Raw genomic sequence first — 17,358 nt, forward strand, 5'->3', positions numbered from 1 at the left:
TAAGGTCAGTTACCACTTTTTGCATCATATGGATAGGTAGCCTAAATCATTTTGCAGTTCGTTTTGATCATCTGATCACTTTACAAGACAGTAAATGATATGCAAGACTGTAAATGATACCATCATCTAAGAGGACTGCTCAGATTCTCTCTTAAATTGTTAATGTAGATCGGCAACAGCAGGTGGTCTATAACACTTCCTTGAGGAATGTCAGATATCACTTTTGTTTTACTTGACGATTTTCCATCAATTACTATGAACTGTGACCTTTCTGACAGGAAACCACACATCCAGTTGCACAACTGAGACAATACACCATAGGCACACAAGATGATTAGAAAATACTTGTGAGGAACTGTTTCAAAAAGTCTTCTGGAAATCTACAAATATGGAATCAATTTGAGAGCCCCAGTTGACAGCACTTATTACTTTGTGTGACTAAAGAGCTAGCTGTGTTTTAAAAGGTCAATATTTCTGAATCTATCTTGGCTATTTATCAATGAATCATTATCTTTGAGATAATTCATAATATTCAAACACAATATATGTTCCAAAATCCTAATGCAAATCAACATTAGTGATATGAGTCTGTTATTTAGTAGATTACTCCTCTTTTCTTTCTTGAGCATTGGTGTGACCTGAGCAACTTTTCAGTCTCTAGGTATGGATCTTTATCAAATGAGTGGCTATATGTTGTTGTTGTGGTCTTCAGTCCTGAGACTGGTTTGATGCAGCTCTCCATGCTACTCTATCCAGTGCAAGCTTCTTCATCTCCCAGTACCTACTGCAACCTACATCCTTCTGAATCTGCTTAGTGTATTCATCTCTTGGTCTCCCCCTACTATTTTTACCCTCCACGCTGCCCTCCAATACTAAATTGGTGATCCCTTGATACCTCAGAACATGTCCTACCAACCGATCCCTTCTTCTGGTCAAGTTGTGCCACAAACTTCTTTTCTCCCCAATCCTATTCAATACTTCCTCATTAGTTATGTGATCTACCCATCTAATCTTTAGCATTCTTCTGTAGCACCACATTTTGAAAGCTTCTATTCTCTTCTTGTCCAAACTATTTACCATCCATGTTTCACTTCCATACATGGCTACACTCCATACAAATACTTTCAGAAATGACTTCCTGACACTTACATCTATGCTCGATGTTAACAAATTTCTCTTCTTCAGAAACGCTTTCCTTGCCATTGCCAGTCTACATTTTATATCCTCTCTACTTCGACCAACATCAGTTATTTTGCTCCCCAAATAGCAAAACTCCTTTACTACTTTAAGTGTCTCATTTCCTAACCTAATTCCCTCAGCATCACCTTACTTCATTCGACTACATTCCATTACACTCGTTTTGCTTTTGTTGATGTTCATCTTATATCCTCCCTTCAAGACACCATCCATTCCGTTCATCTGCTCTTCCAAGTCCTTTGCTGTCTCTGACAGAATTACAATGTCATCGGCGAACCTCAACATTTTTATTTCTTCTCCATGGATTTTAATACCTACTCCGAATTTTTCTTTTATTTCTTTTACTGCTTGCTCAATATACAGATTGAATATCATCGGGGAGAGGCTATAACCCTGTCTTACTCCCTTCCCAACCACTGCTTCCCTTTCATGTCCCTCGACTCTTATAACTGCCATTTGGTTTCTGTACAAATTGTAAATAGCCTTTCGCTCCCTGTATTTTACCCCTGCCACCTTTAGAATTTGAAAGAGAATATTCCAGTCAACATTGTTAAAAGATTTCCCTAAGTCTACAAATGCTAGAAACGTAGGTTTGCCTTTCCTTAATCTTTCTTCCAAGATAAGTCGTAAGGTCAGTAATGCCTCACATGTTCCAGTATTTCTACGGAATCCAAACTGATCTTCCCTGAGGTCGGCTTCTACTAGTTTTTCCATTCGTCTGTAAAGAATTCGTGTTAGTATTTTGCAGCTGTGGCTTATTAAACTGATTGTTCGGTAATTTTCACATCTGTCAACACCTGCTTTCTTTGGGATTGGAATTATTATATTCTTCTTTAAGTCTGATGGTATTTCGCCTGTTTCATACATCTTGCTCACCAGATGGTAGAGTTTTGTCTGGACTGGCTCTCCCAAGGCCGTCAGTAGTTCCAATGGAATGTTGTCTACTCCAGGGGCCTTGTTTCGACCCAGGTCTTTCAGTGCTCTGTCAAACTCTTCACGCAGTATTGTATCTCCCATTTCATCTTCATCTACATCCTCTTCCATTTCCATAATATTGTCCTCAAGTGTATCGCCCTTGTATAGACCCTCTATATACTCCTTCCACCTTTCTGCTTTCCCTTCTTTGCTTAGAACTGGGTTTCCATCTGAGCTCTTGATGTTCATGCAAGTGGTTCTCTTATCTCCAAAGGTCTCTCTAATTTTCCTGTAGGCAGTACCTATCTTACCCCTAGTGATATAAGCCTCTACATCCCTACATTTGTCCTCTAGCCCTCCCTGCTTAGCCATTTTGCACTTCCTGTCGATCTCATTTTTGAGACATTTGTATTCCTTTTTGCCTGCTTCATTTACTGCATTTTTATATTTTCTCCTTTCATCAATTAAATTCAATATTTCTTCTGTTACCCAAGGATTTCTACTAGCAGTCGTCTTTTTACGTACTTGATCCTCTGCTACCTTCACTACTTCATCCATCAAAGTTACCCATTATTCTTCTACTGCATTTCTTTCCCCCATTCCTGTCAATTGTGCCCTTATGCTCTCCCTGAAACTCTGTACAACCTATGATTCTTTCAGTTTATCCAGGTCCCATCTCCTTAAATTCCCACCTTTTTGCAGTTTCTTCAGTTTTAATCTACAGGTCATAACCAATAGATTGTGGTCAGAGTCCACATCTGCCCCTGGAAATGTCTTACAATTTAAAACCTGGTTCCTAAATCTCTGTCTTACCATTATATAATCTATCTGATACCTTTTAGAATCTCCAGGGCTATATATGATTTCTAATGGAGCTATTGTATCAGCATTCTCTGAAAGAAACATAACTGCTTTATGACACTGAGGAGAGCTACTACTAAGTTACTCACAGTTGCAGTTGTTCTTGATTTGAATACTGCAATAATAACTTTGTTGTCTTTGGTGAAGAAATTTCAGAAATCCGTGTTTAGTAACCCTGCTTTAGTAGCACTGTCATCAGTAATATCACCACAGCTATTGCGCAGTGAAGGTATTGGTTGTGTCTTGCCATTGGTGTACTACACATGCAACCAGAACCTCTTTGGATTTTCTTCCAGATTTCAAAACGAAGTTTCACTATGGGAACTATTAAACACATCTTGCACTGAAACCCACCCTAAGTTTCGAGCTTCAGTAAAACATCGCTAATCTTGGAGATTTTGCATTCTTTTAAATTTTGACATGCTTTTTTTCATTGCTTCTGCAGCTGAGTTTTGACATATTTTGTGCACCACCCTTTTAATTTATTTGGTATCCTTTCAATTTATTTGGTATATATCTCTTAATTGATGTCGATACTATTTCTCTGAATTTAAGCCATGTCTGGTCTACACTTACAAAGTCAGGCTTGAAGGAGTAGAGACTAAGTAGATACCATCTCCTTGGAAGGCATCAAGTTAATTTTTATATGCTTTCTCATTAAATGCCCTATTGTGTAGGGCTGAAAATTAATAGGGATAAGGTAAACAGAATGTGCAAAGTAAGTGGAAATTACTCGTCTCTTCCCCGATTACAGTGCAATAGAAGATAATACAAGATGTTGACAGATTGCCATATCTCGGTAGCTTTGTATGTAATAATGAGGTCACAGATGCAGAAATCACCAGCAGAACTGGAAAATCAGTCCATATGGCAATTAGGTCTGTAATATGCCAACAAAGCTTTGACTGCACTCCTTTATCGTTTATATGTGTGAGACTTGGAAAATGTCAGTAAAATCAGCACACAGTCTCCATGTTTTTCACCAACAATGCTAGAGATGAATTCTGAAGATGTTAACCCAACCAAGTTACAAACGATGAAGTGCTGAGAATAAGAGGTCTACACAGCCTGCACAAAATTATTGTTGAAAGAAGACTGAGGATTGCAGGTTATGTTCTACGCATGTAAGGTGGAAGAATCCCAAAATCAACACTGTTGTTGAAATCAATGGACAGATACAGATGTACAGGAAGACCTTTTAACACCTGGAACTTTTGCAATGAATCTTCAATCCATGGACACAAACTTGGAGGAAGGTGAGAACTTGGCAGCTGATCAAGTGAACTAGTGGAAACCAGTTCCTTGTATGGTACACAGCAAATCTGAGTAAGTTAGTAAGTAAGTAAGTAAGTAAAGTACAACTGGGGATTTTGCAAAACTGTTGGATGATCGATATTATTGTCTAGATTTGACACTGTTGGACTTCTACCTTTTCCTTGATGTGTATTCTTCAAATTGTGAGTTTTACGAGAAAGCTGATAGATACTTACCAATCAACCTTCCCTGACACGAACTGACATTGTCTCTTTATAAATTCTACTGTGCTAACAATTATCTACTGAGAATCCTCAACTAGGTCTCCGCAGCTCAAATGAGCCAGTTTCTTTTAAATTTCTGTCTTTGGCTATAATTGTCTTCCAAGTATGGTGACACAACATCCTGTCATGAAACTTTTGCCTTTACACTTGTTTACTTTTCTGGACACTGCCTTTTTCTGCACTGTGCACTAAATACACTATGTGAGTAATGTCCAATCTCCAACAACCAATCGTGAACTGTAAACAGCTGTAAACTCTACCAGGGCACATAACAAACAATTAACATTTGTGTTTTAGTGTTCTAAGCTGTGAGGTCATCAGCGGACAAATAATTTAGTACCTATTCCTGGACAGCCAGAGTGGCCGTGTGGTTCTAGGCGCTACAGTCTGGAACCGAATGACCGCTACGTTCGCAGGTTCGAATCCTGCCTCGGGCATGGATGTGTGTGATGTCCTTAGGTTAGTTAGGTTTAATTAGTTCTAAGTTCTAGGCGACTGATGACCTCAGAAGTTAAGTCGCATAGTGCTCAGAGCCATTTGAACCTATTCCTGACGTGCTGTTGTTTGGAACAACAACTGACATGATCCAAAATATTACTTTCTTTTATTATAGCTTCACTTTTATTTTGTCTAATGATTACTAATTTCAGTATCAAATTCCATCATCAAGCCACTATATGATCAGAAAGCATAGTGTATCATTAAAATATTGTTTAATAAACAGATTACCATTATATCATCATTCCTTAAAGTAATGTCCAAAGTGGAAGGACAGATGATTAATTTTGAGTATATACTAAAGTCAGAGTACTGAACCGGATATGAAAGAAGGAAAACCAGAAGGGCAGTGAGATACGGGTGCCTTCTATCACCTTACTTCCTTAATATGTTCATCTAGGAAGTAATAACAACAACAAAGAAAAGATGACCAGAATCAAAAGGTAATTTCTGGAATACGCCATGGAAATGTGATAGGACCATTACATTTACAATGTATATAAATGATCCAGTAGAAAGTGTCAGAGGCTCCTTAATATTGTTCACAGGTACTACACTTGTCCACCAGAAAGTAGCAATAACAGAAGACAGTATCAATTTGCACAATGACCTGCAGAGGATTGGTGAATGATGTAGGCTCTGGCAGTTGACCCTGCACATAAATAAATGTAACATATCACACACACACACACACACACACACACACACACACACACACAGGAAAAGAAATCCAATACTGTACAACTACACTATTAATGACAAATTGCTGGAAACAGAATCTATCATAAAATATCTAGAAGTAACTATCCAGAGCAACCTTAAAGTGGAATGACCACATAAAACAGCAATAGAAAAGCAGATGCCAGACTAAGATTCACAGGAAGAATCTTAAGTGAATGTAAATTACCCCTGTGTCCTTACCCAGTAAGACTGACAGAAGAGAGAAAGAAGATCCAATGAAATGCGGAGCGTTTTGTCACAGGATCATTTAGTCGCTGTGAGATCATTACAGAGATGCTCAGCAACTCCAGTGGTAGATGCCATAAGAGAGCAGTTGTGCATCACGGAAAGATTTACTACCCAAATTTCGAGAGAGTAGTTTCCGAGAAGAGTCTGACAACATAATAGTTTCTCTCATATACAATTCACGAAATGATCACGAGAAGAAAATTTGAGAAGTTAGAGATAATACAGAAGTGTACTGACAGTCATTCTTCCCAAGCACTGTTCACAAGTGGAAAAAGGCAGAGGGGATCAGTTGGTGGCATGAGACGTACCCCCTGCCACACACAGTTAGGTGGTTTTTGGAGCATGATGTCGATATGGAAACTTAATTGCATGCATATACACTGCAGATTGACGACATCACAATAGTAAATCAGAGTAGGAACTAAATAAAATGTTTCAGGCCTTAAATCAAGAAGTGGTAAAACTAAAGCTAAAAATGAATACAAAGAAGACAAAAGTTATGGCTACAGACAAGAAAGGAGGAGGAGGTAGGACTGACACAAGAACAGGCAATGAGCAACTCAAGAAAGGAACTGAAATTCAATATCTCAGTAGCATTTTGCAAGAAAACAATCAATATTTCAAGGCATTCAAGAAAAGAATAGCACAGGTGAAGAGTTCCTTCCAAAATAAGAAGAAGCTGCAACTGAATAAACATATCAGCTTCCACATTAAGAAAATATTTGTAAAGACCTTTGTGTGGAGTGTTCTGACACACAGATGCAAAATCTGTACATTAGAAAAGCCAAAGGAAGCTCGCCTCAGACCTGCTGAAATGTGGTTCTGGAGGAGAAGTACAAGAACTAGCTGCATTGACAGAAAAATTAAAGGAAATAGGAGAGAAGAAAGAACCACTGAAAGTTATAGGCCAGGGCAAAGCAAAATACACTGGACACTTAACTGGAGACGATAATCTTTTAAAAAACATTTCTGAAGGCAAGATCGTAGGTAAGAAAACAAGGGGATGACTGAGAACATCCTACTTAAACAATATGATCAATGAATGGGATTTTCTTCACACATGGAGATGAAGACAACTGCTGAAGAGAGGAAGCTGTGGCTGCAGAGACAAGGTTTAACCTTTTGGAAGAGTAAGGACAAACTAATACAAAATATGAGTCTGCATGGTAGCTACATATGGAATAAATGACAACTTCTTGTGTGCAGTCATCAAGTCACTTACTTCAGTAGGTGTCTTATCTACTAAAAGTAAAGGTCACTGTTGTGCTTTCAATAGATGTGAACTGCACCCTGAAAATGGTATGTCTAGTTTGCAGTTGTACAGAAGCTTTTTATTTTGCAAAATGGTTCAAATGGCTCTAAGCACTATGGGACTTAACATCTGAGGTCATCAGTCCCCCAGACTTAGAACTACTTAAACCTAACTAACCTAAGGACATCCCTGCCTGAGGCAGGATTCGAACCCGCGACCATAGCAGCAGCACGGTTCTGGACTGAAGTGCCTAGAACCGCTCGGCCACAGTGGTCAGCTTTTATTTTGCACAGAAATGTTTGATAATAAGATGAACTGATGCTGGCACTTGCTACTGAAACCAGTAGTACTTAGACACAACAAAAATGTGACTACAGAATTAAGAATAATTTTTCCAAACAATCGAGTATTTTTACCAAAACAACACCACAATAGTGGAAACTTATTTTAAACTAAAGACACAAAAGAAAAAAAGAGAAACTGTAAAGATCTTGAGTCTCATAAGACTCTCTTGGGAGGAAAATGTAAGATTTTTAATTGGTAAACTTGCAAGGCATCTTTTTTTTTATGTTGTATAAACTACGAAACTGTTAGCATCGTCAGCTAAAATTTACTTCTTCTGTCTTAATATACCTTCCTTCACTTACAGATGCAGTGTGGAGACAGCGGTGAGGGTGGGAGCGGGGATGGGGGCAAGGGTGTGGGCATACTGCTTTAAAATGGTGATTCTTGTATTGATATTCTTAACAACAGATTTATATATTTTGTTTATGAAAGTCTGCATGCGATGACAGCTGCACTAGTAATACCTTCACAGGGTCGTATTCAAGTTGCAAGGCTAGATCTATGCCAACCATGACACGCTCCCAGCCTTTCCTCCTCGTGATCTGGTTGTAGCGTTGGGACTGCAGGGTGTCTAAGCTGATGTTCAGACCGTCAAGCCCTGCTCTCTGCAAGGCAACCAGCTGTCTTGTCAACATGAGGCCATCGGTTGTCATTAAGACACTTTCGAGATCTTTTATTTCCTTCAAGGCACCCATGAAACAGCAAATTATTCTAAAGAAACTGAAACAAATAATTTGTAACATTGCTGCTGCATATGAAACAAAACTCCCGTTGATAAATTGAAAATACAAATTCCTCAAAAGTTAACTGTACATTTGCCCTAATACAAAGAGATAAGAAGGGTTAATAAACTGAATTGAAGAATGCAAGTTAAGATAGCAATGAAAAAATAATTAGAGGCATAAGATCACCTACTGCAACAGGGAAATGGGAATCAATATGAACCATTACCCAGCTACTGTCAACTGATTCCATGTCTCCATGCACACTGTATAAACCACTGTGGGTTTGTCCGACAAAGTACATTGTTGTACCACACATTATGGTTTTTCCCCATTCAATGCTCATGTGGAGTGTGGGAAGAATGATTCTTTAAATGGTTCTGTGCATGCTGTAATTAATCTTGCCTTCATGGTCCCTATAGGAGTGATACATATGCGGTTATTGCATAATCCCTAAATACCTCACTTAATACAGGTTCCTGAAATTTCATAAATTAGGTTTTGTCATATATTTGGCGTCTATCTTCACTTGTCTGGCATTTCCAATTTTTAGTAGCTTCTTGATGCTCTCCCATGCATCAAATAAATCTATGATCAATCATGCTACACTATTTTGTATACATTCAATGTCTGCCATTAGCCTTATTTGTTATGGGTCATACTTAAGCAATATTCTAGAATGGGCCACACAAGTATTTTGTAAGCAATGTCCTCTATAGACTGATTGCATTTTCCAGTATCTTACCAATGAATTGAAGTCTGCATTCTGCTTTGCCTGCAAGTGAGTCTATGTCACCATTTCATATCATCCAGATATTTGTATGAGTTGACCAATTAAAACTGTGATTATTTGATAATGTAGTCATACAATACCGTCTTTTTTTTGTTTTGTGATGTGCTCCAATTTACTTTTCTGAAAACTTAAACTCAGTTGCCTATCTTTGGACCAAATTGAAATGTTATGATCTGACTCAAATTTGTGCAGATTTTTTTCAGGCAATAATTCATTATAGACAACTCTATCATCCAGGAAAAGTATGAGGTTCCTTATAATATCGTCTTCCAGAACATTAAGGTACAACATAAATGTAATGGTATAAATTACTATAACTGTATAAATAAGTTTATAAGTGTGTAAAATACATTGAACTATTTGTTACAACAAAATATTGTACCGGTATACTCAGCAAGATGTTAAATCAGCAGATAGCTACATTTTATGTTCAACATTTTGTGTACAGCATATATGCTGGAAAGGATTTATACCCAAATTAAATAAATCTGAAGAAATGGTAGTGTGTGTCTGGAAAAAAAATCCGTAAAAACTCATACAGTCCAATTTGCTATTATGTCACTGTTACTGAAATATAATACAAAGTAACTGAATTCGATGAACATTCTCAGAGTGCAATATGCCTCAGAGTGAAATGCACAGTAATGTCAACATTATTTTTTAGGCTATGTTTGTGAAAATGGATGAAAGCAAACCACACATTTTGTTCTCAATCTGCGGAAGCATTATGCACTGTGAAACACTGTACTGCTGTTATACATAAAAGCTGTCTCATTGCCAACATCTTTCCCCTGCTGGCTGTTCTACACTTCTCGTAACTAATTCAACATGTTGTAAGATATTTTATGCTGTATGACACCACAGTCCAATCTGGTTAGGATAGCATAAAAATAATATATGAATTTCAGTATTGAAACTGGAAAAGCAGAACAGCTCTCATCACACTGGATATCAAATCGAGGTTGGATTACAGCCATGGGTACATCATTTCATGCTACTCAACTGAATGTCATATGTCAGAGTTCTTCAACTGTAGTGGCTGGCGACTGGTGGCTGGCGGCTGGTGGCATACCCATCTCTTGGCATCCTGTGAACAGACGTTCTCCACAGGTGACAGATTTGAAGAAAATGCTGGATACGGCAACAGTGGAACACTCTCTGTATCGAGGTAGCTCAGTACAGCTCAGGTGATGTGTAGTCTTGCATTATCTTGTTAAAAGATAACATCAAAGAAAGACTTGTAAGGGATAGAACAATTTATCAGCTTCCTGAACATCCTTCCAACAGCGAGGAAAACAAAATAAACAAGAAAGAAGAACAAAAATACAACGCTGCTGACATTCCTAATTTAAACTAGAGGTATGTGATGCTGTAAATATGATTCCCAATTACCAAATTGTGAATACGCCCGATTTAAAAATTTATCACCATAATGTGCAATCCCTGCGTAATAAGATCGATGAAATTAACGTTCTATTAACACATGAACTTAATGATATCTCAGTGTTATGCATTTCTGAGCACTGGCTTAACCCAGAATTAATCCAGAATACGAAAATAAACAAATTTGTCTTGGCTGCTTACTACTGCAGGAAAAACAGCAAACAGTGTGGGATAGCAATTTACACAAAGGATAATGTAGATTTTATTACACTACCTGACTTAACTAGGGCAAATGTCGAAAAGGATTATGAAATTGCAGCTATAAAAATTACTCAGTTCAACCTGGTTATTGCTACAGTTTACCGATCACCGTCTGGGAATTTTGAACTTTTCTTAAACAAAATGGAGTCATTGCTAAATAAAGTAAATAAAATGGATTGTGAATTTATAATCTGTGGTGACTTCAATATTGACATTTTGAACCTTGCAACGTCCTTCAATTTAAAGACTGAAGTAAAAGCAGCTACCCGAGTATCAGAAACTTGTCAAACAGCTCTTGATCAGTTTCTAGTAAATAAGAGTTTACACAACACCTCACTAAAAATTTTCAATGCAGGTTTTAGTGATCATCTTGCTCAAATATTAAGCATAAAAGTACAAGGCAGTATTATTAACAACATGTCTTTTAGAACAGCATATCGAAGCTATAATCAGCATAATGTGAACTACTTCAACAACTTATTACACAAAGAAAAATGGCTAGGAGTGTACAAAATGAATGATATAAATGAAAAATTCGACACTTTCATTGATACATTAACCCATTTCTTTGAACTTGCATTCCCACTGAAAACATTAACCATACGGGGAAACTCTAGAACAAACAGCTGGATCACAAAGGGAATAAGGGTTTCATGCCAGAAGAGAAGACTACTTCATGAAATATGTAACTCGAAAAATTCATCACCTGTAGTACGCGCATACTATAAAAAATACTCCAAAATATTAAGAAAAGTAATAAAAGCAGCAAAAATAATGCATAATGATGAAATCATTTATAATTCAGCTAATAAATCAAAGGCTATGTGGAGTGTTATAAAAAAAGAATGTGGAGAATACAGACAACCTTGGAAAAATATAACACTATCACATAAAAATAAAAAAGTAACAAACCCCTTAGAAGTAGCTAACACATTTAACAACTTTTTCACAGGTGTTGCTGAAAATATGTTACAATCAAACTTTAAGAGCATCCAGGCAAATGAATATAAAATAAGTACATGTAGAGGATCAATGTACATCGGTTCTGTTTCACAAGATGAAGTAGCTAAAGCAATAAAAGGACTAAAAAATTCCAAATCGGCAGGTATTGATGGTATACCTGCAACAGTGTTAAAGGAGAGCGCATCAAACCTAACTGAAGTACTCACACATTTATGCGACTGCTCACTTCAGGCAGGCACTTTCCCTGATGTGTTAAAAACATCAAAAGTTATTCCTGTATATAAAAAAGGGGATAAAGACAATGTAAATAACTACAGACCCATCACAATTTCCTCCTGCATCTCTAAAGTACTGGAAAAAGTTATGTATGAGAAACTTATGAAATTTATAAATAAAAACAGCATCCTATGTAATGAACAACATGGATTCAGAAATAAGAGGTCAACGACAACTGCTGTCTATGAGTGCATCAATTTCATCCTAAACCTGATGGACAAAAAACAGGAAACAATAGGAGTCTTTATTGACTTGTCAAAAGCTTTTGACATGGTGGACCATAAAATTCCGCTATCAAAGCTAGAAAGATATGGTATTCGAGGTCTGTCCAACAAGTGGATCAGTTCCTGCCTGACAAATCGTATGCAGGCAGTGTGCGTCAAGCACACAAATATTGAACTAAAAACTGTATCTAATCACTTATCTGACTATAAACAAATAAAATGTGGTGTACCCCAAGGATCTGTATTGGGACCCCTTCTGTTTCTTCTGTACATAAATGATCTAAGCTTAAATATTGATGCACACAAATCAATCATATTTGCAAATGACACCACGATTCTACTAAAAGGAGACGACGATGAACAGTTACAGCAGACAGTAAACACAGTCACAAAACAACTTAGCAGCTGGGCACAGAGTAATCGGCTTGTAATAAACAGTAAGAAAACTGTTGCTCTAAAATTCCACAATGTTCCTAACAAGGACATGTTTATCCCATCAGTCTCTATCAATGACGAACCAGTTGGTAACAGTACTGAAACCAAATTCTTAGGACTTTGGCTGCAGAGTAACATCAGATGGAACAAGCATATTGAATGTCTCAATGCAGAACTGACCAAAACACGTTATCTTCTTTGTTCATTAAAATCATGCTGTAGTGAGAAAACAGTATTGAATGCATATCATGCGTACTTTCATTCTCGTCTTAGATATGGGGTCACCTTCTGGGGAAACTCTAAAATAGCTAATAGCACTTTTAAACTACAAAAAAAGGGCCATTAGAATCTTGTTTGGGTGCAAGCCTAGAGACTCTTGTAAACCCCTGTTTAAGAAATCTGGTATTCTCCCATTACCGTGTATATACATTATGGAAACCCTTTTGTTCTTTAAATTAAATGTAACAGGCAAGGACCAGAGGCTAAAAAAAACTGTGATATACATGAGCACTTTACCAGACAAAACAGGAACTTACATATGACTCAAATCAGCATAGCACTGTGCCAAAAAGGTACTTTTCACATGGGAGTTAAGCTTTATAACAAACTTCCTGAAAACATAAAAGCTATCACTGAGGTCAATACATTTGGAAAATCTCTAAAGTCATATTTACAGCATCACTGCTTTTATTCCATTGAAGAATATTTAAATTTATGAAATGTGTTATATAAATACTTGTGTGTAAAGTGTATTATTGTAAGCTTAAATATGTATGCTTTGAAATTACTTTCAGCCTGTATATTTATAACTTGACTTGTCCAATGTCTTATGCATAAGCTGCTATGTAGACAACAGGACCAATAAAATACAATCTACAATCACGGAGCCCTTGAAAATAGGGCACAGCGATAGGCCTTAACAAAACACAAATGCAATGACTGCTGTCCAAATTACTGGATATGTGAACCAGAAGTTGTGACATGTATCCAGTTGCACCCCATACCATCACATCACATGCTGGACCCGCATGAGAATGACAGGAACAATCTGGCCAGGTCTGTTGGCATCAGAGCCTCCAAACACAAGTACATCAATTGTGACGATGTTGCAGAACCGAGACTCGTCTGACATGATGACACAGTGCCATTCCTGTGTCTGGCATTGTTGTCAGTTGCACCGCTGTCAGTTCACCTCTCTCTAGAGCTGCATTAAGGGCTTGACAGTCTGTGCTGCTCCAGATGCCATCACATTGTCTGTGTGGATATCTGTCTCACTGTATACAAGCCCACTTCCTGACTAAATGTACACAACTTCACTGCAGGATCACGTACGCATGAGCGAACACTTGTCTGCCCTCTCAGGTGCTAGTTGGGTGGCACTACTGAGGCCCTGCAAGGCATTTAGCATGGCCCTCCTGAACCTACCAATTCTATGTTGGCACAAAATGAGATTCTGAGCAATGCAAGCAGCAATATAGTGAAACAATAAACCAGAGTCTCAGCAGACCATGAGCCTGCCACTGCCAAATCTGGAATGCTGATAAACATTTCTCCTTCTTCCATTATGCTTAACACGGTCTTCGTGTAAACAACCAACACTGAAATAGAATTTCTGAATGAGAAACCCGCTCCATAAGCTTTTCTTGCATGCAGAATATGCATGGGAGTGCTGAAAAGTAATGCCTCTGAATTTTTTATTCTGTTCTCAATATTGGTCGAGGTATGACACGTCACGCATATTACTTGTTCAACTTTTCCACTTCACTGACTCATGGCACACCCACCTCCCGCAAACAGATGGAGTCGGAATAGGCAGCCCACTCTGACCAGAGATTGTGAATATGTTTACGGTGCACTTCGAGGAAGAGGCCCTGATGTCAACCAAATGGAAATCCATCTTCTTCTTTTCTTCTTCTTCTGTTATGTGGATAACACACTTGTCATCTGTCCTCATGGAAGAGACAAACTTCTTGACTTCTTTGTACATCTGAACTCCACACGCCACAAAATCAAATTCACTATGGAGACCAAAGAAGAAGGAAGACTACCATAGCTGGACATCATAGTCAGGAGAATAATGGACAGCACCCTGTGCCACAGCGTGTATCTGACTCTATAAAACACATAAACTCAGTTCTCCCTATGGCACTGTGAATAATTTTAATAACAAAAAGTGAGATGAATGTTGCAGCTTACAATTAATTTCCACTTTGGCTTTGTATTCAAGATCAGTCTTACCTGAGAGTGCAACATTACATCTTTAGTTAATTTAATTATATGTTCATTAGATTTTGGTTATAAGGCACGTTTTGCTGCCTAATGTTTCATCTCCAAATACTGGAAACAATCCATGGAGGAGAAGGTATTGACGCAGTGCTTAAACCAAACAGAAGACCACAACTGCAGCCATACTCAAGCAAATTGCTATGCAGTAGTTTCAGTGAATTTGACAATGATGTGGCTGCTTTCATAGTGGCCCAGTCATATTGTGGGGTACGGAATGCCAGTGACAGGGCTGGAATTGTAGGTGACAGATGGGTTTTTGGCAAAGCCTTGTATCAATACCTCCTTAATTATTGAGCTGAAAAACTGTAAAAAACATTCATGCAGTAAAATCACACAAAAAAATTTCCTATTTCTGCAGGTATTGTGCCTTCTGTTTCTTTTTCATTACAAAAACATATTGATTCAAGTTTATAAAGTCACAACTATGTCACTGTGATTTGTGTAACACACATTCTGGAACATGTTCCAGGAATGTCATGAAACAGACAGCTTAAAATAATTACTCTAGCTCATCTTTCAAGACTTGCATGCCAACAACAACACCATCTATCCAATCTCTTTTTATTTCACTTTCATGAAAAGATTTCTCCACAAAGGATATCATCTGCCATGTAGGTAGTGCAAGAGGAAATTCCACACTAACATTTGGGTAATCAAGTGGATTCTGTGTCTTGTCAGAACCAAGTACAATCAACCCAATTTCATCTTTACCACTGGTAAATATCTGGAAACATATTAAATGGTAAAAATAAGTTTTGTTTATAACAAGTTGTATACCAATAAAAACATCACACACAGATACTCTTTATAAAATTATTTAATTGGATAGATAAAAAATCTACTCACCAAGCAGTGGCAGAACACACACATAAAAGACTGTTGTGATAGGCAAGCGTTTGGAGCCAGTGACTCCTTCTTCAGGCTGAAGGGTTGCAGGGGAAGCAAGAAGGATGAAGGAAAAGGACTGAAGAGGTCTAAGAAAAGGGGTAGATTTTGGGAAAGTCACCCAGAACCATGGGTCATGGGTGACTTACCGTACAGGATGAGAAGGAAAGACTAATTGTTGGGGACTGCATCGGGCAAGATTCGGAAACCTGAGAGCTTAAAGGTGGAAGACAGGGTAATATGCAAGACAGAGATTACTACTAAAACTGTGTATGGTTAATAAGAGTGAGAAGGTAAGTGTATTGTATGCAACAGTTGTGGGAGGGGGCAGTGAAAATAGACGGGAAAGACAATGAAAGATGTAGAAAGCTAAAACGGAGTGAAGCAAAGAGTAATTACAGTGAAGAAAAGCTGAGACAGGAGAAATTAACGTAAATTAAGGCAAGGTGGGTGGTGAGAACCAAGGACACGTTGTAGTGCTAGTTCCCACCTGCGGAGTTCTGAGAAACTGGTGTCTGGCGGAAGAATCCAGGTGGCATGTGTGGTGAAACAAGTGCCGAGGTCACGTATGCCATGTTGTAGAGCATGCTCTGCAACAGGATATTGTGAGTTTCCAGTATATACACTATGCCTATGCCCACTTATCCTAACTGATAATTTGGTGGTAGTCATGCAGATGTAGAAAGCTGAACAGTTTTTACATAATAGCTGGTATATGACATGTGTCGTTTCTATTTTTCGCCTAATCCGAAGTTCTGGGTGACTTTTCCAAAATCTACACCTCTTCCTGGAACTCTCCAGGCCTTTTCCTTTACCCTTCTTCCTTCCCCTTCAACGCTTCTGTCTGGAGGAGCCACTGGCTCCGAAAGCTTGCCAATCACAAATAATTTATTGTTTTTGTTGTTATAGTTACTCTTTATAACCTACTTAAAATACATCACGTACCCTCCTCTCCACAATTCTTCGAACACATAGTTTTGCCTTTTTCAAAAAATCACTGCGTTTCTGTATAACATACTTGGAGTCAAAGTGTCCAACATCTATTACAATTATAAACAGAAGAAAGAAAGTCATTGTATTTATTGGCAGTATTACGCAATCAAATATTTTGAAAGAGTTCCAGTGGTATAAATTTACAAAATCTTACAAATAAATATATATGTTTATTCTTTAAATCAATTCTTAGCAATAACATAATAGTATAAATTGCAGAATCAATATAGCCAATTTTAATGTAATGACTGCAATACAAATACAATATAACAGCGGTAAGTTATAACAAATGAGAGAGAGAGAGAGAGAGAGAGAGAGAGAGAGAAAGAGAGGCATTTAGACAATGTTTCATTACAGTGTGAAACTTATTAGAATTAAAATGAAGCCATAGTGAATTATTACATTCCAAAACTAATAATTATTGTGTTCTTTCACCCCAAAATAATACATTCATTAGGCAATGTATACTTTTAATTTCAGAAATTTTTACAGCTCTGAACTTCACTGCTTCGATGAATTTATTACATGTGTCAATGAATGAGGGTTGATAACACTGATTTAG

General features: G+C 37.7%; 1 pseudogene; it reads right to left on the reverse strand.

The window, feature by feature from the left end:
• LOC124622189 overlaps nucleotides 1–16,877 on the reverse strand; it is a 104,967-nt pseudogene extending 88,090 nt beyond the window's left edge.
• Nucleotides 16,878–17,358: the final 481 nt, after the last annotated feature.

This window comes from Schistocerca americana, chromosome 7, assembly GCF_021461395.2.
Source record: "Schistocerca americana isolate TAMUIC-IGC-003095 chromosome 7, iqSchAmer2.1, whole genome shotgun sequence".
NCBI classification, from domain to species: Eukaryota; Metazoa; Arthropoda; class Insecta; order Orthoptera; family Acrididae; genus Schistocerca; species Schistocerca americana.